A 16,518-nucleotide genomic window follows, 5' to 3' on the forward strand; every position below is an offset into this window, starting at 1 on the left:
GACAGTAATTTCTCCAACATCTTTAGGCATTTAAAAAACACAGAGGAGTCTACAGCATGTCATTTTAGTAAAGAAGAAAATAAAAATAGTCAAATGGGCGTCATGCTCTCTCTGGCCTAATAAAAGTCAAATGCTCAAAGATCGCATCTATATAGAGAATTGAAAATGGGTAGAAAATAAGATTTTATGGAGTTTGCTAGTCTCTCTGAACTCTAGCCATCAGCTCTAATGATCCTCTTTTATAGGAAGCACGTTTCTAGTACAAGACTAGAGACGGCGTTTAATAGGGACTGTAGCCTGTATGTTACATTCCTGGATGTGGGGCACAGTTCTGTTTTTGTTTGTTTTTTAAACAGTATTTCAATATAACTAATACAGTTCTGTTAAATGAAACTTTAGTTTTAAACCATAAAAAAACAAAAAACAAACCACCCCACAAAAAACCAAAAAGCAAATGGTGCTGCAAAACAAAACCAGCCTTACAATAATGGTGTATTCGAATCTATTGGAAATTCACAAGCCGCAGACCCAGGCCAAGCAGTCAGACTTAGTATTCTAGAGAAGGGGGACGTACAGAATGCCTAATGAGACATTCTGCAACTACTAAAGACAAGGGACTTCTCCTGAAGAATCTCAATTAGTCTTCTCAACTGAAGTTTTGTGGGCCAGTGGTGGCTGTAAATATATTCAGCTGGATAGAGCTTTTACAAATTAGCCTTATGTGAATATGGCACTTAAATGAACTCTTTCATTTCCTTCATTGCTTCCCTTCTCCCACAGGAAAAAAGGAAAGAAAAAAAAAGCACTTTCATGGTACTCTCATAAACAGAGCACTTGTAGAACAAGGTAACTGTTTAACAAACCACTACAAAATGTATTTAGAATCTGAAGTCTGATTTCTTACTTTTTCTCATCAACCCCCACCCCCCCTTTGTTTTACTTCCTCTCCGTGTTTTCAGAAAAACCGTTTCTGGTAAGGATGTTTAAATTGTTAATGCTGGTAGCTGAATCAGGTAGTTCTAATAGTTGTGGCTCACGTTGCAAGTAGCGTTGAAACTTGTGAATCTCGTGATGTTGATAAAATTCATAGTGACATCAGAGCAACAAATGAGGCTGTGGCAACTCTTATCAACAGGGCCTTTGCAGAGGTGGACCTCAAACTCCATCAGCTCATGGTGGAGTGACTGGTGAAGATTCTGCATAACATTCAAGGCCTTCTTTCTCCTCCTGGGCATTTTGAGAGATTGTTTATATTTAGGCAAGAGAAATGGGACTCTTAGACACTCAAGTCAAACTGAGTCTCATTGATTGATAAAGCCGGAAAGAACCAATAGGGACCCTCCCATTCATAGCCTTACTTTATGGAAGCACAAAATGATAAGCCTAAAACTGAAGGGAAGAAATATCTTGGTTAATTATGTCTCTTTAAAGTTTGTGATCATTTATGTAAAGCATATCTGGCATATTCAAATATCATTGGAGGAAGAAACTAGTAACTTCTCTACATATTGGGAGCATCTGTTTTCAAGCTAAGTTAATTTTTATTTGTGTGGCATATTGAAACTTCTCTTATAGATCGTGTACATCTATTATGAATATAGATGTAGGTGGCAGTGGGTAGGTAGTCTCTCCTCGCTTTAGTTGTATAAATAGTAAACCAGAATCCCTCTCCTTCCCCGGGCAAATCATCAGACTTGAGTGGTTCTTTTTCTACCTGCTGACATTCTGGACTGGCCATTGTGTTCATTAATCTCTGTTTAATATGGATATCTGCTTTCACTTGAGTTCTGGAACTGTGCTGTCCAATATTGTAGCCACTGGCCACGTGTGGCAACTTAAAATTTCATTAAAATTAAATAAAACATGAACATCCAGTTAGTCACAGCAGCCACTCTTCAAATGTTCAGTAGTGACGTGGAGTTTATGGCCACCGTATTGGACAGTACAGATACAGAGCATTTTCATCCTCACAGGAAATTCTGGACACTGCTGTTATAGACGGTTGGTTGTGAGGAATAAGCAAGAACAAAATACAAAATTCTTTCAAAAAATATATGCTCTAAAGCATTACATACTATTTCATAATTCTCCCTCATGCCTGTCTCAAGTACATGACACTGAAAGAGTTTAAGGAATATTTGTCTCATATATGTCCCATGGGGGGGGGGGCTGGAAGGGTGCTAAATGTGATTTGACTTTTCTAACAGCTCCATTAAAATGCTTGCAGTTTGGTGAAAATCAGTTTGAAACTGTGGCCTAAGAAAAGCTTCAGTTGACATTGTTTTCTGGGAAATGTAGGAATGCTGTACTATGAGATAATATTTCTGAGACTATGTCACAGTATTCTTATATTTAGATATTAGGAATTTTCACCTTGGTGGGGAAGATTTTCTGAAATCATATTTTAGAAACAATAACGAAAGAAATTATTCTAATTAGCGCATTCTCTTGAGATCCAAGTTCCCTCACCTTGTATTTACTTCTGATTTTTTAAAAATTTTTATTTATTTGTCAGAGAGAGAGCACAAGTAGGGGGAGCAGCAGGCAGAGGGGGAAGCAGGCTCCCTGCTGAGCAAGGAGCCCGATGGGGGACTCGATCCCAGAACCCTCGGATCATGACCTGAGCCGAAGGCAGATGCCTAACCAGCTGAGCCACTCAGGTGTCCCTACTTTTGATTTTTAATAGTGCCCTTTCTGAGGTAGTGGAGGTCTTGAAGAGCCTACATACAAAATGTCTCTCTAAATGAGAGTGACATCTAGCCATGGATGTAGGAAGCTTTTTGATAGTCTCAAGTCAGTCGATCTGCACATGGTTTCACCAGATGCTTGCTCAAGCATGAGCAGTGACCTGGTGCGTAGATTCCATAGACTAGGTGGTAATTAGCATTTTCCATTTTTATCTTTATCAAAGTGTTAATTTTAATGGTCCCAGGCAAGATTCTTTCAGAGATGGTACTACCGTGCACAGTTGACATATATAATGCTCTGGTTGAAGAAAATGCTGCTGTTGTATTTTCAACCTTGTTGTAAAGGCTTACTGTTAATAAGTGTCTTAATATTTCTAGGTAGTGAATTTAATAGTTTGTCGCTTATTTTCATTAACCCAACCCATTGACAGAATGCTTCAGTTCAGACTTAAGCAAATCCTAGGGTGTGAAAGCTTTGCCATGTAGTGAAATTAACTCACAAAACCCTCTTCCCATCTGCTCATTAAGAAGTACATTGGTATGTGAAATGCTTCTTTCTGTGTCTTGTCTTCTGCCTGCCCTTTTATCTCCCCTCCCCTCCTCTCAGTAGTTGCTGTTTGCTTTAGAGGCCCCGATGAGTGGCTACTCACAGAGGCTGTTTTGAGACTTACTTGAGGCCCTGGTGTCCAGGGTGTCCAGGTTTCCCGGAGGGGAGTTACACTTCAAGAGGAATCAAAGGCCTCTAGGGAAGCCAACACAGCTGTGTCAAGGAGGAAACTAAACCTTTTATAAGGAGCAATCCCAGTGTCTTTGGATGACCCAGTTCTGACTCTGAGGTTCCCGGAATTCAACCCGTTACGTTAGCTGACCAGATGTGATGTAACATTTCTGACATCTGGCTGCATCTTATGACTGCCCTCTCTGATCATGTCCTTGTCTCCTGACTTGTTATATTAGCCAAATGGATTGTCCGAGCATTGCCAAAACAGTGACAACCTTCTTTACCCATCTTATCACTCTGAAGGACTATAGCATATCCAGTTGGCATGAATGCTTCTACAAAGCTGGCATCAGACAATATGCAGTTGCTGTTTTAAACGTTGGGTAGTACTGAAACCTCTCCCACTGAATAGGAGGTTGGAAAGAGAGTTAATACAAGAATCTGCTAAGAGCCCATTTATTCATTAAACAAATTCAGTGTATTTGTTTTAGGTGTTAAAGCATAGTGTTAGCCTTTGGGGATAAAATGGTAAACAAAACTGGTGGGATCCCTGCTTTTATGTTTATAGTTTTGAGAATGGTAATATGACAGCTGGTATATATTTAATTCTGACATATACCTGTTTCAAGTAGGTGCATTCGAAATGGCCGATCTCAAGTAGTTTTATTAGTGTGCCTTCCAAGTTGGCTGCTTGTGTCGTGGTCATGCCAGTCTATTGAGATTGAGCTAAGATTTATTGCTACATAATTGGGTAACATGTTAAGAATGACATACTTCTTGAGTACTTGTTGAGGTGAAGTAAGGTGAGTTTGTCAACTACAAGAAATGTTGAAGGCTTTGATGAAGCATAGTTTCAATTGATGAGGCCTGGTTTGAGATCCAAACAAATGGATCATCCTGGCATGAAACAGTAAGATGTGAAGTGGAACATTTTCAACGAAAGTGTTAGGAAAAGCATGGACTTAATAACAGTGGTTCCACAAGAAATCCACATCATACTTCTGTGTAAAATTAAATACATGGAGAGGATTCTGGGAAGATGGTGGCAGGGACAGAATAGTTTTTCAATTCACACATTAAAACAACACATAATCACATTGATGGTAAAAGTAGGTAATGAGGCATCCTCACAACCCTCCAGATACTAGTAGGTGAGATTAAAGCACCAACACCTCCAAGATCTGCAATGATACTGGTGTCTCAGAGGAACAAGAAAGAAGCAACAGGGTAGCATCTGTTAGATCTGAGAACAGGAAAATATAACCATCAGGACTTAAGGGGCTAAAACATTCTAGCCTCTGGGAATTCTCAAAACCAACTAGTCCAAGCTTTCTTCCAGGACAAGTCACATTGAAAATAGGTTGCTGAGAGTGGAATCAAAATTGAATAGGATAGGGACAATAGACCAAAAAGATTGTCTAGTTCAAAGTGTGGAAAGGAAGTAGAGCCAGGAAATCCCAGGAATGAAGCTGTCATGTTTTTTTTAACACAATGCAAAAACAACACAAGAATCAATCTGTTAACGAAGCTTTTCTGAGTCCTATTTCAAAAGTTCAAGAAAATTAATTTTATACAAAAATGAACAAAATAGTATCAAGGCCAAATCCCATATAAAACTATAAGAAAAAATGAGCAGAGTAACATCTGTGTGGAAGATGGAGGCATGCCAGAAAACACATGCCCACAAAAGAAAACTGTAACCTATTATTGCAAAAGGAACTCAAAGTCTTAGAAATGACCTAAGACATGAAAGAACAACATAAAACAGAATTATAAGAAATAGCTTGACAACTCAGGAAAGAATTAGAAATAGAAGGAAATATTTCAGAATTGTAAATAGAAACATAAGAGCATATAAATAAAACAATACCCTAAAAGGAACAGAAGGTATAAAGAAAAAAAATTTAAAAATTTTTAATAAAAAATTTTTGAATCAAAGATATAAGGAAAGTTTTTTTTTTAAAGATTAAAAAGTGTCATTGAAGATAGGAAAAGAAGATTAAACATAAATTACCAGGAGTTCATAAAAAAAAATCAAGCAAGAGAAAAACATTTCAAGAACCCCAGAATTAGGAAAGAAATTGAAATTGTTTTGGAAAAGCACAGCAAATAACTAACATTGACCTAAAATAACCAATACCAAGACATGGGCTAGTGAAATTATTAGACTATTAAGAAAAGCAAATCTTTTGGGCATCTGTTTAAAAAGGGCATGTGGTTTGTATTACATTATGAGAATTTTCAAAATTATACTTTATACAAGATGAAAATGGGGAAATATATTAAGGTTCAAGCGGAATAGATTGAATAGGAAAGGCAAGTTGTGTGATATCTAAGTAAGATTATTTATTTGTAGGGAAATATATGAATCTAAGGATTGGAAGCATGATGAAGAGCATTTAAGAGAAAATAAAAGGAAATATGCAGCACTTTAGTATAATTACCTGGTGCCACTTACCTATTTAGAAGATCCGAAAGAAAGTCTGCTTAATATAGATTCTATAACACACAAATAATCCATTGACTTAGGCCTTCAACTATCCTGACATCCGCTGAAAGTGTCTTTTAAGCTATATTCAGATTAAGACGTACAAGGCATACATCTCCAGCAAGCAAAATAACCTTCAAATAGGGAAGTATAAAATAAGTAATGTAGAGAGATGATTGCAGAACAAAGAAAAGCCATGAAAAGTTTTAAATGACCCTATCTCCAGGACCAGGCCAACTACATCCCAGTATGCTTCTGCTTCTTGAAGAAGTTGCAGATGGAGTCCGAAAACATACGTCAGTGAGGTTTGATAGCTAATAGAGAAAATATTCATAAATCTCAAAATGGACAATTTTTTCTGAAGTTAAAAAATGGTTGATGAATGCTGTAAATACAATCTTGGATTCAGCAAAGACTTTGATGAAGTTGCGCACGATGTCCTGTGGATAAAGAGATTAAATTATCTTCTGTTATTTTTAGAGAAATATCCAGCTGTTGAATAGTGAGAGTACTAATGAGGTAGCTTGGTGATACCAGAATACTTTGGAGTGACCGAAAACTTTGTCTTAATACCATGTTGTTAAAATTTTTCTGTTAATGACTTAAAGCATTAAAACCTGCAGATAATACAGAACTGGGAATATTAAGCAATGTGGCCGACATAATACGCAAAATGACATTACTACATTTATGCTCTGGCTGCTGTGGCAGATTAACTTGTATCAGATGAATCTTCCAGCTGAGAAAAACTAGAAAACCTGGATCACCTTTTTAAATATTATTACACGTAATAAAATACACCTACTTTAAGTGTACAGTTTGATTAGTTTTGACAAATGCATATACCTGTGTAAACCACTACCACAGTCAACACAACATTTCACCACTCCCAGAAATTCCATGTGCCCCCTTTCAGCCCATATCTCCTCTACCCCCGGTCCCAAGCAACCACTGATGGGCTTTCTATAACTATAGATTAGATTTGACTTTTCCTGAGTTTTATGTAAATGTAACCATACTATATTCACTCTTTTCTGTTCAACTTCTTTGAGCAGAATGTTTTGTGATTTACCCAGAACCTATGACGTGTGTATCACAGTCTTTTTATTGCAGAGTAGTATTCCATTGTGTGTGTATACCACAATTTGTTTATACATTCATCTCTTGAAATTTATTTTCTGTGGAGAGGGAAATTATTGGGAAGGAGGCATAAGAAGTGATCAAATGTGCCATATTTTGATAGGGGTTATGGGTTATGTATTTGTCAGAGTTCTTCAAACTATTAAGGTCTCTGAATTTCCCTGTATGCAAATTATACCACAATAAGGAAGAGGGCAAGAATATGTTTACAATTTTAAAAGTAATTTACCCTCTACGTGGGACTATATGATTATCCAGAATATCTACTTCACAATTTTAAAGAAACAATGTCTGGCATTCAATAAAAAGAACAGAGAATACAATAATTGATGAAAATCAATAGAAAAAACAGATAATAGAAACAGTTACATGTGAGTTCCAAATATTACCGCCATTGTCCTTCTCTACAAAAACTGTGATTAGCATGTTCAAGACATTAAATGAAAAGATCAAACATTTCAGTAGAGAACTAGAAATTATAAGATTCAAATGGAAATTCTGGGACTGAAAAATATAGGAACCAAAATTAAGAACTGTAAAAGTGAGCTTACATATGAGACAAAGCTAAAGAGAGAATTGTGCCTGAAGATATGTCAAAAGAAAATACCCAAACTGAAATTCAGAGAGAAAAGGATAGAAAATAAAGAATTGAACAAAAGGGTTATATAGCACATGGTGAAAAAAATTTAGCATACATGTAGGAGTTCCAGGCAAGGTGAGAGAGGATATGGCAGAAGCATTATTTGAAGAGATAATGGCTGGGAATTGTCTAAAAGAGATTGAAAATTGGAAAGCCATAGGTTGAGGAACCTCTACAACCAAGCAGAATAAACACAAAACTGCATCTTAGGGCGTCATGGAGAAACTGCCAAAAATTGGAAAGAAAGAGGACATATTACCTTCAAATGAGCAATAGTAAAATTGACTGTGGACTTCCCAATAAATATTATAAAGTGTAAACTGCCAACCTAGAATTCTATACTTGTGATATTGTGAATTATGAGAAATATGTATTTGGTCATTTTGAATGATCAGACATATATTTCTCATCTGTATTTGGGTTTTGCCCACAGTTCCTGGTTTACAGTTCCCCAAACACTTGGGATTTCTTGAACAATGGGAGAATTTTTTGTTACAATATTCGGTCTCTTGTCCTCAGTTCCTGAAATTGCTTCAGAGCCATAAAGGTGAAATGGAGGGCTTCATGACAAGCCCCTTTCCACCACAACTGGGTTTATGTTAATGAATTGACTTGGAGCACGGGAGGACGGGAGGACAGAGGACGGGGCTGGTTGCCAAGGGAAACAACCATGTGATTAGAGGGTTGGAACTTTTAGTCCCACCACCCTCATTTCTATGGAGAGGAGAGGGGCTGGAGGTTAAATCAGTCACCAACGGCCAGTGATTTGATCATTCGTGCCTATAAAATGAAACTGCCATAAAACCCCAAAAGGACAGGGTTTGGGGAGTTTCCAGGTTGGTGAACACATGGAGGTGCTGGGACAGTGGCGCACCTAGAAGAGGGCAGGGGAGCTTTGTGTCCCTTCCCACATACCCTGCCCAATGCATCTCCTCCATCCAGCTGTTCTTGAGTTCTATCTTTTTATAATAAACCAGTTATTTAATAGGTAAAATGCTTCTCAAGAGTTCTGTGAGCTGCTCTAGCAAACTAATCAAAGGAAGGGGGGGGGGTCATTGGAACCTCCAATTGATAGCCAGTCTGCCAGAAGCCCAGGTGATAGCCTGGGCTTGCCAACTGGCATTTAAAGTTGGAAACGTGGGGAGTCTTGGAGGATTGAACCCTTAACATATGGGATTTGACACTATCTCCTGATACATGGTGTCCAGTAGAGCAGATCAACAGAACTAGAAGCTGGTTCTTTGAAAGAATAAATAAAATTGACAGACCACTGGCAAGACTTATCCAAAAGAATAGAGAAAGGGCCCAAATTAATAAAATTATGAATGAAAAGGGAGAGGTCACAACCAACACCAAAGAAACTGGAAGGATTATTAGAAACTTTTATCAACAGCTTTATGCCAATAAATTAAGCAATCTGGAAGAGATGGAGGACTTCCTGGAAACCTATAAACTACCAAGACTGAAACAGGAAGAAATTGACTTTTTAAGCAGGCCAATTAATTATGAAGAGATTGAAACAGTGATAAAAAAAAAAAAAAACTTCCAAAAAACAAAACTCCAGGACCGATGGTTTTCCTGGGGAATTCTACCAAACATTCAAAGAAGAAATAATACCTATTCTTCTAAAGCTATTTCAAAAAACAGAAACAGAAGGAAAGCTACCAAGCTCATTCTATGAGGCCAATATTACCTTGATCCCCAAACCAGGCAAAGACCCCATCAAAAAGAATTACAGACCGATCTCCCTAATGAATATGGATGCCAAAATTCTCAACAAGATCCTGGCTAATAGAATCCAACAGTACATTAAAAGGATTATCCATCATGACCAAGTGGGATTCATCCCTGGGATGCAAGGGTGGTTCAACTATTGCAAATCGGTCGGTGTGATACATCATATCAACAAGAAAAGAGTCAAGAACCATATGATCTTCTCAATAAATGCAGAAAAAGCATTTGACAAAATACAGCATCCTTTCCTGATTAAAACCCTTCAGAGTGTAGGGATAGAGGGTACATTCCTCAATCTCATAAAAACTATCTATGAAAAGCCTACAGCAAATATTATTCTCAATGGGGAAAAGCTGGAAGCCTTTCCCTTAAGATCAGGAACACGACAAGGATGCCCACTCTCGCCATTATTATTCAACATAGTACTAGAAGTCCTTGCAACAGCAATCAGACAACAAAAAGGGATAAAAGGTATCCAAATAGGCAAAGGAGAAGTCAAACTCTCTCTCTTCGCAGATGACATGATACTCTATATGGAAAACCCAAAAGAATCCACTCCCAATTATTAGAAGTTATAGAGCAATTCAGTAATGTGGCAGGATACAAAATCAATGCTCAGAAATCAGTTGCATTTCTATACATGAATAATGAGACTGAAGAAAGAGAAATTAGGGAATCCATCCCATTTACAATAGCACCAAAAATCATACGTTACCTTGGAATTAACTTAACCAGAGACGTAAAGGACCTATATTCTAGAAACTACAAATCACTCTTGAAAGACATTGAAAAAGACACAAAAAGATGGAAAAATATTCCATGCTCATGGATCGGAAGAATTAACATAGTTAAAATGTCCATGCTACCCAGAGCAATCTACACTTTCAATGCTATCCCGATCAAAATACCAATGACATTTTTCAAAGAACTGAAACAAATAGCCCTTAAATTTGTATGGAACCAGAAAAGGCCCCGAATCACCAAGGAACTGTTGAAAAGGAAAAACAAAGCTGGGGGCACCACAATGCCAGGTTTCAAGCTGTACTACAAAGCTGTGATCACAAAGACAGCATTATACTGGCACAAAAACAAACACATAGACCAATGGAGTAGAATAGAGAACCCAGAAATGGACCCTCAGCTCTTTGGGCAACTAATTTTTGACAAAGCAGGAAAAAACATCCGGTGGAAAAAAGACAGTCTCTTCAATAAATGGTGCTGGGAAAATTGGACAGCTACATGCAAAAGAATGAAACTTGACCACTCTCTCACACCATACACAAAAATAAACTCCAAACGGATGAAAGACCTTGATGTGAGACAGGAATCCATCAAAATTCTAGAGGAGAACATAGGCAGCAACCTCTACGACATCAGCCAAAGCAACCTTTTTCATGACACATCCCCAAAGGCAAGAGAAACAAAAGATAAAATGAATTTATGGGACTTCATCAAGATTAAAAGTTTCTGCACAGCCAAGGAAACAGTCAGAAAAACTAAGAGGCAGCCCACGGAATGGGAGAATATATTTGCAAATGACACTACAGATAAAGGACTGGTATCCAAGATCTACAAAGAACTTCTCAAACTCAATACACAAGAAACAAATAAACAAATCAAAAAATGGGCAGAAGATATGAACAGACACTTTTCCAATGAAGACATACAAATGGCTAACAGACACATGAAAAAATGTTCAAAATCATTAGCCATCAAGGAAATTCAAATCAAAACCACACTGAGATACCACCTTACGCCAGTTAGAATGGCAAAAATAGACAAGGCAAGAAACAACAATTGTTGGAGAGGATGTGGAGAAAGGGGATCCCTCCTACATTGTTGGTGGGAATGAAAGTTGGTGCAGCCACTCTGGAAAACAGTGTGGAGGTCCCTTAAAAAGTTAAAAATTGAGCTACCCTATGATCCAGCCATTGCACTACTGGGTATTTACCCCAAAGATACAGACGTAGTGAAGAGAAGGGCCATATGCACCCCAATGTTCATAGCAGCAATGTCCACAATAGCTAAATCGTGGAAGGAGCCGAGATGCCCTTCAACAGATGACTGGATTAAGAAGTTGTGGTCCATATATACAATGGAATATTACTCAGCTATCAGAAAGAACGAGTTCTCAACATTTGCTACAACATGGACGGCACTGGAGGAGATAATGCTAAGTGAAATAAGTCAAGCAGAGAAAGACAACTATCATATGATTTCTCTCATCTATGGAACATAAGAACTAGAATGATCAGTAGGGGAAGAAAGGGATAAAGAAAGGGGGGTAATCAGAAGGGGGAATGAAACATGAGAGACTATGGACTATGAGAAACAAACTGAGGACTTCAGAGGGGAGGAGGGTGGGGGAATGGGATAAGCTGGGGATGGGTAGTAAGGAGGGCACGTATTGCATGGTGCACTGGGTGTTATACACAACTAATGAATCATCGAGCCTTACATCGGAAACCGGGGATGTACTGTATGGTGACTAACATAATATAATAAAAAATCATTAAAAAAAAAAAAAGAAGAAAGGAATAAAGAAAGGGGGGTAATCAGAAGGGGGAATGAAGCATGAGAGATTATGGGAGAAGAGAAACAAACTGCGGGCTTCAGAGGGGAGGGGGGTGGGGGAATGGGATAGGCTGGTGATGGGTAGTAAGGGGGGCACGTATTGCATGGTGCAGTGGGTGTTATACGCAACTAATGAATCATCGAACTTTACATCAAAAACCAAGGATGTACTGTATGGTGACTAACATAATAAAAAAAATATTAAAAAAAAAGAATTGAATTAAACTGTAGGACACTCCCCTGGTGTCCCAGAATTGTTTGTTGCCCTGGGGAAACCACCCCCCTACTTCCCACATATTGAACTTGTGTCCAGAACCCCCTTAATATTGTTCACAGAGGAGGAAAAATAAAGACAACTTTCAGAAGAATAAAAATGGAGAGAATTTGTCACTAGTGTTTTCTTGATAAACAAGATGGTAAATGTAGTTCCAATAGGCAGAAGAAAAAAAATCCCAAATGAAACCATGGAGACTAAGGAAGAAATAAAATGTAGTAAAAGGTAAGTATGTAGGTGTGATTCGTGGGGCTTGCGCATGTGTGTATGTGTGTATTGTATGGCTAAAATACATTACAATAATAAAACAAACGATGAGAATCAAACAGAGCAAGATGTTCTGAGGTATTGACATTATTTAGGAAGTGGTGAAAGTACTAATTTATATCAGATTTAGTTGGGAGATTTGCTGTAATCTTTGATCTCTTGTCATCAAAAGAGTAGTAAAAGAATATACAGCTAATAAGCTATCGTAAAAGAAGTGACATACTGAAAACCATAGGATTCAAAAAGGGGGGGAGAAACGGTAATGCAGGATAGGTGGGAAAGATAGAAAACAAAACATGATAAATTAGAACAAAAATAATACAGAAAAATGTAAACAGATTAAATGCTTTACTTAAAAGTTTATCATACTGGACCAAACAAAACCAAAATGTACAAATATACTATTTATAGGAGTCATGCAAATATACAAAAAAGTTTAAAGTGAGAGAATGGAAAAGATATACCATGTAAACATTAACAAAATGAAGCTGTTGGAGTTATAAGTTAGATTTAAGGCAAAAAAGCATTATCAGAGATAAAGGTATTCCTGTTGATAAAAGAGCTAGTCTACCGGAAAGATTATAAAAAGTCTAAATTTCATGCAGCTATTTACACAGCTTCAAAATATGGAAAGCTGGATGTGGGGAGTTAAGATGGCGGAGGAGTAGGGGACCCCTTTTTCAGCCGGTCCCCTGAGTTGAGCTGGATAGGTACCAGACCAGCCTAAATAACCACGGAATCAGCCTGAGACGCAGGATGATGCATCTGGATCTCTACAAATGAACATCTCCAGCGCTGAGTATTGAGATAAGTAAATAAATAAAATCTTTAAAGAAGAAGCCCACATCTCTAAGATCCCTATAAAACAAGGGGCACGGCCTGGGACCCAGTCAATAATTTTGGGCTCTGGAAACCCCGCAACCTCTCTTCATCAGAATGACAAGAAGGAGAAGCCCCCCCCCAGCAAAGAAAAGACAGTGAGTCAGTGGCCTCTGCCACAGAAGTAACGGATATGGATGTAACCAAATTATCAGAAATGGAATTCAGAGTAACAATGGTCAAGATAATGAGTAGACTTGAAAAAAGTATTCAGGAAAATATTACTGAGAATATAGAATCCCTAAGGGCGGAAATGAGAGCGAATTTGACAGAAATTAAAAATTCTATGAGCCAAATGCAGGCAAAACTAGAGGCTCTGACGGCCAGGGTCACGGAAGCGGAGGAAAGGGTTAGTGAATTGGAGGATGGGTTAATAGAGGAAAAAATAAAAATAGAAGATGGTCTTAAAAAAATCCACGCCCACGAATGTTGGCTACGGGAGATTACTGACTCAACGAAACGATCCAATGTTAGAATCATCGGCATCCCCGAGGGGGTGGAGAAAAACAGAGGTCTAGAAGAGATATTTGAACAAATTGTAGCTGAAAACTTCCCTAATCTAGCAAGGGAAACAAACATTCGTGTCCAAGAGGCAGAGAGGACCCCTCCCAAGCTCAACCATGACAGACCTACACCACGTCACGTCATAGTGCAATTCGCAAATATGAGATCCAAGGATACAGTATTGAAAGCGGCCAGGGCAAAGAAATTTCTCACGTACCAAGGCAAAGGCATCAGAATTACGTCAGACCTGTCTACACAGACCTGGAATGAGAGAAAGGGTTGGGGGAGCATTTTTAAAGCTCTTTCAGAGAAAAACATGCAGCCAAGGATCCTTTATCCAGCAAGGCTGTCATTCAGAATTGATGGAGAAATAAAGACATTTCAGAATCGACAGTCACTAGCCAATTTCGTAACCACGAAACCAGCCCTACAGGAGGTATTACGGGGGGTTCTATAAAAGTAATAGGCCCCAAGAGTGATACAAAACAGAAAGTCACAACCAATACAAACAAAGACTTTACTGACAACATGGCAGAATTAAAAGCATATCTCTCAGTACTCAGCCTTAACATTAATGGTTTAAATTCTTGCTTTAATGCCACAGGGTTGCAGATTGGATAAAAAGAAATGACCCATCCATTTGCTGTCTACAAGAGACTCATTTTGAACCCAAAGATGCATTCAGACTGAGAGTAAGGGATGGAGTACCATCTTTCATGCAAATGGACCTCAAAAGAAAGCTGGGGTACTCATATCAGATAAATTGGATTTTAAACTACAGACTATAGTTAGAGATGCAGAAGGGCACTATATTATTCTTTTTTTTTTTTTTAAAGATTTATTTATTTATTTATTCGACAGAGATAGATGAAGCCAGCGGAGAGAGGAACACTAAGGCAGTGGGAGTGGAGAGGAAGAAGCAGGTTCATAGCAGAGGAGCTCTGGGGTCGATTCCCATAACGCCGGATCACGCCTGAGCCGGGGTGGCAGACGCTTAACCGCCATGTGCCACCCAGGCGCCCGGCACTATATTATTCTTAAAGGAAGTAGCTTCAACAAGTGGATATGACAATTATAAATATATATGCCCCCAACAGGGGAGCAGACCAAGATACACAAGCCAACTCTTAACCAGAATAAAGAGACATTATATGGAAAAAATACATTAATAGTAGGGACCCTCAACACTCCACTATCAGAAATAGACAGAACACCCTGGCAAAAACTAAGCAAAGAATCAAAGGCTTTGAATGCCATACTGACTCCGAGTTGACCTCTTAGATATATAGAACACTACACCCCAGAACCAAAGAATATCATTCTATTCTAATGCCTATGGAACATTCTCAAGAATAGAACATGTTCTGGGGATTACAAAACAGGTCTCAGCCGATACCAAAAGATTGAAATTATCCCCTGTATATTCTCAGACCACAACGCTCTGAAATTGAACTCAATCCACAAGGAAAAATTTGGAAGAAACCTCAAACACTTGGAGACTAAGAACCATCCTGCTCAGGAAATGTCGATAAACCAGGAAATCAAAATCAAATTAAACACAGTATGGAGACCAATGAGAATGAAAATACAACAGTCCAAAACCTATGGGATACTGCAAAGGCAGTCCTAAGGGGGAAATACATAGCCATCCAAGCCTCACTAAAAGAATAGAAAAAATCTAAAATGCAGTTTTTATATTCTCACCTCAAGAAGTTGAACAGCAACAGAGGGACAGGCCTAATCCACGCACAAGGAAGCAGTTTGACCAAAATTAAAGCTGAAATCAATCAAGCAGAAACCAGAAGTACAGTAGAGCAGATCACAGGACTAGAAGCTGGTTCTTGAGAGAATCAATAAAATTGACAGACCACTGGCAAGACTTATCCAAAAGAAAAGAGAAATGACCCAGATTATTAAAAATTATGAATGAAAAGGAGAGGTCACGACGAACACCATTGAAATTGGAAGGATTATTAGAAATTTTTATCAACAGCTATATGCCAATAAACTAAGCAATCTGGAAGAGATGGAATCCTTCCTGGAAACCTATAAACTACCAAGATTGAAAAAGGAAGAAATTGATTTCTTAAACAGGCCAATTAATTATGAAGAAATTGAGTCAGTGATAACAACCTTCCAAATAACAAAACTCGAGGCCCGGACGGTATTCCTGGGGAACTTACCAAACATTCAAAGAAGAAATAATACCTATTCTCCTAAAGCTATTTCAAAAATAGAAACAGAAGGAAAGCTACCAAACTCATTCTATGAGGCCAATATACCTGATCCCCAAACCAGGCAAAGACCCCCTCAAAAAGGAGAATTACAGACCGATTTCCTAATGAATATGGACGCTCAAAATCCTCAACAAGACTTTGCTAATAGAATCCAACAGTTCATTAAAAGGATTATCCAAATTACATCAAGTGGGATTCATACCTGGGATGCAAGCGTGGTTCAATATTCGCAAATCAATCAGCGTGATACATCATATCAACAAGAAAAGACCAAGAACCATATGATCCTCTCAATCGATGCCGAAAAAGCATTTGACAAAATACAGCATCCTTTCCTGATTAAAACCCTTCAGAGTGTAGGAATAGAAGGTAC

Source organism: Ursus maritimus, unplaced genomic scaffold (genome assembly GCF_017311325.1).
Source record: "Ursus maritimus isolate PB19 unplaced genomic scaffold, ASM1731132v1 scaffold_31, whole genome shotgun sequence".
NCBI lineage: Eukaryota > Metazoa > Chordata > Mammalia > Carnivora > Ursidae > Ursus > Ursus maritimus.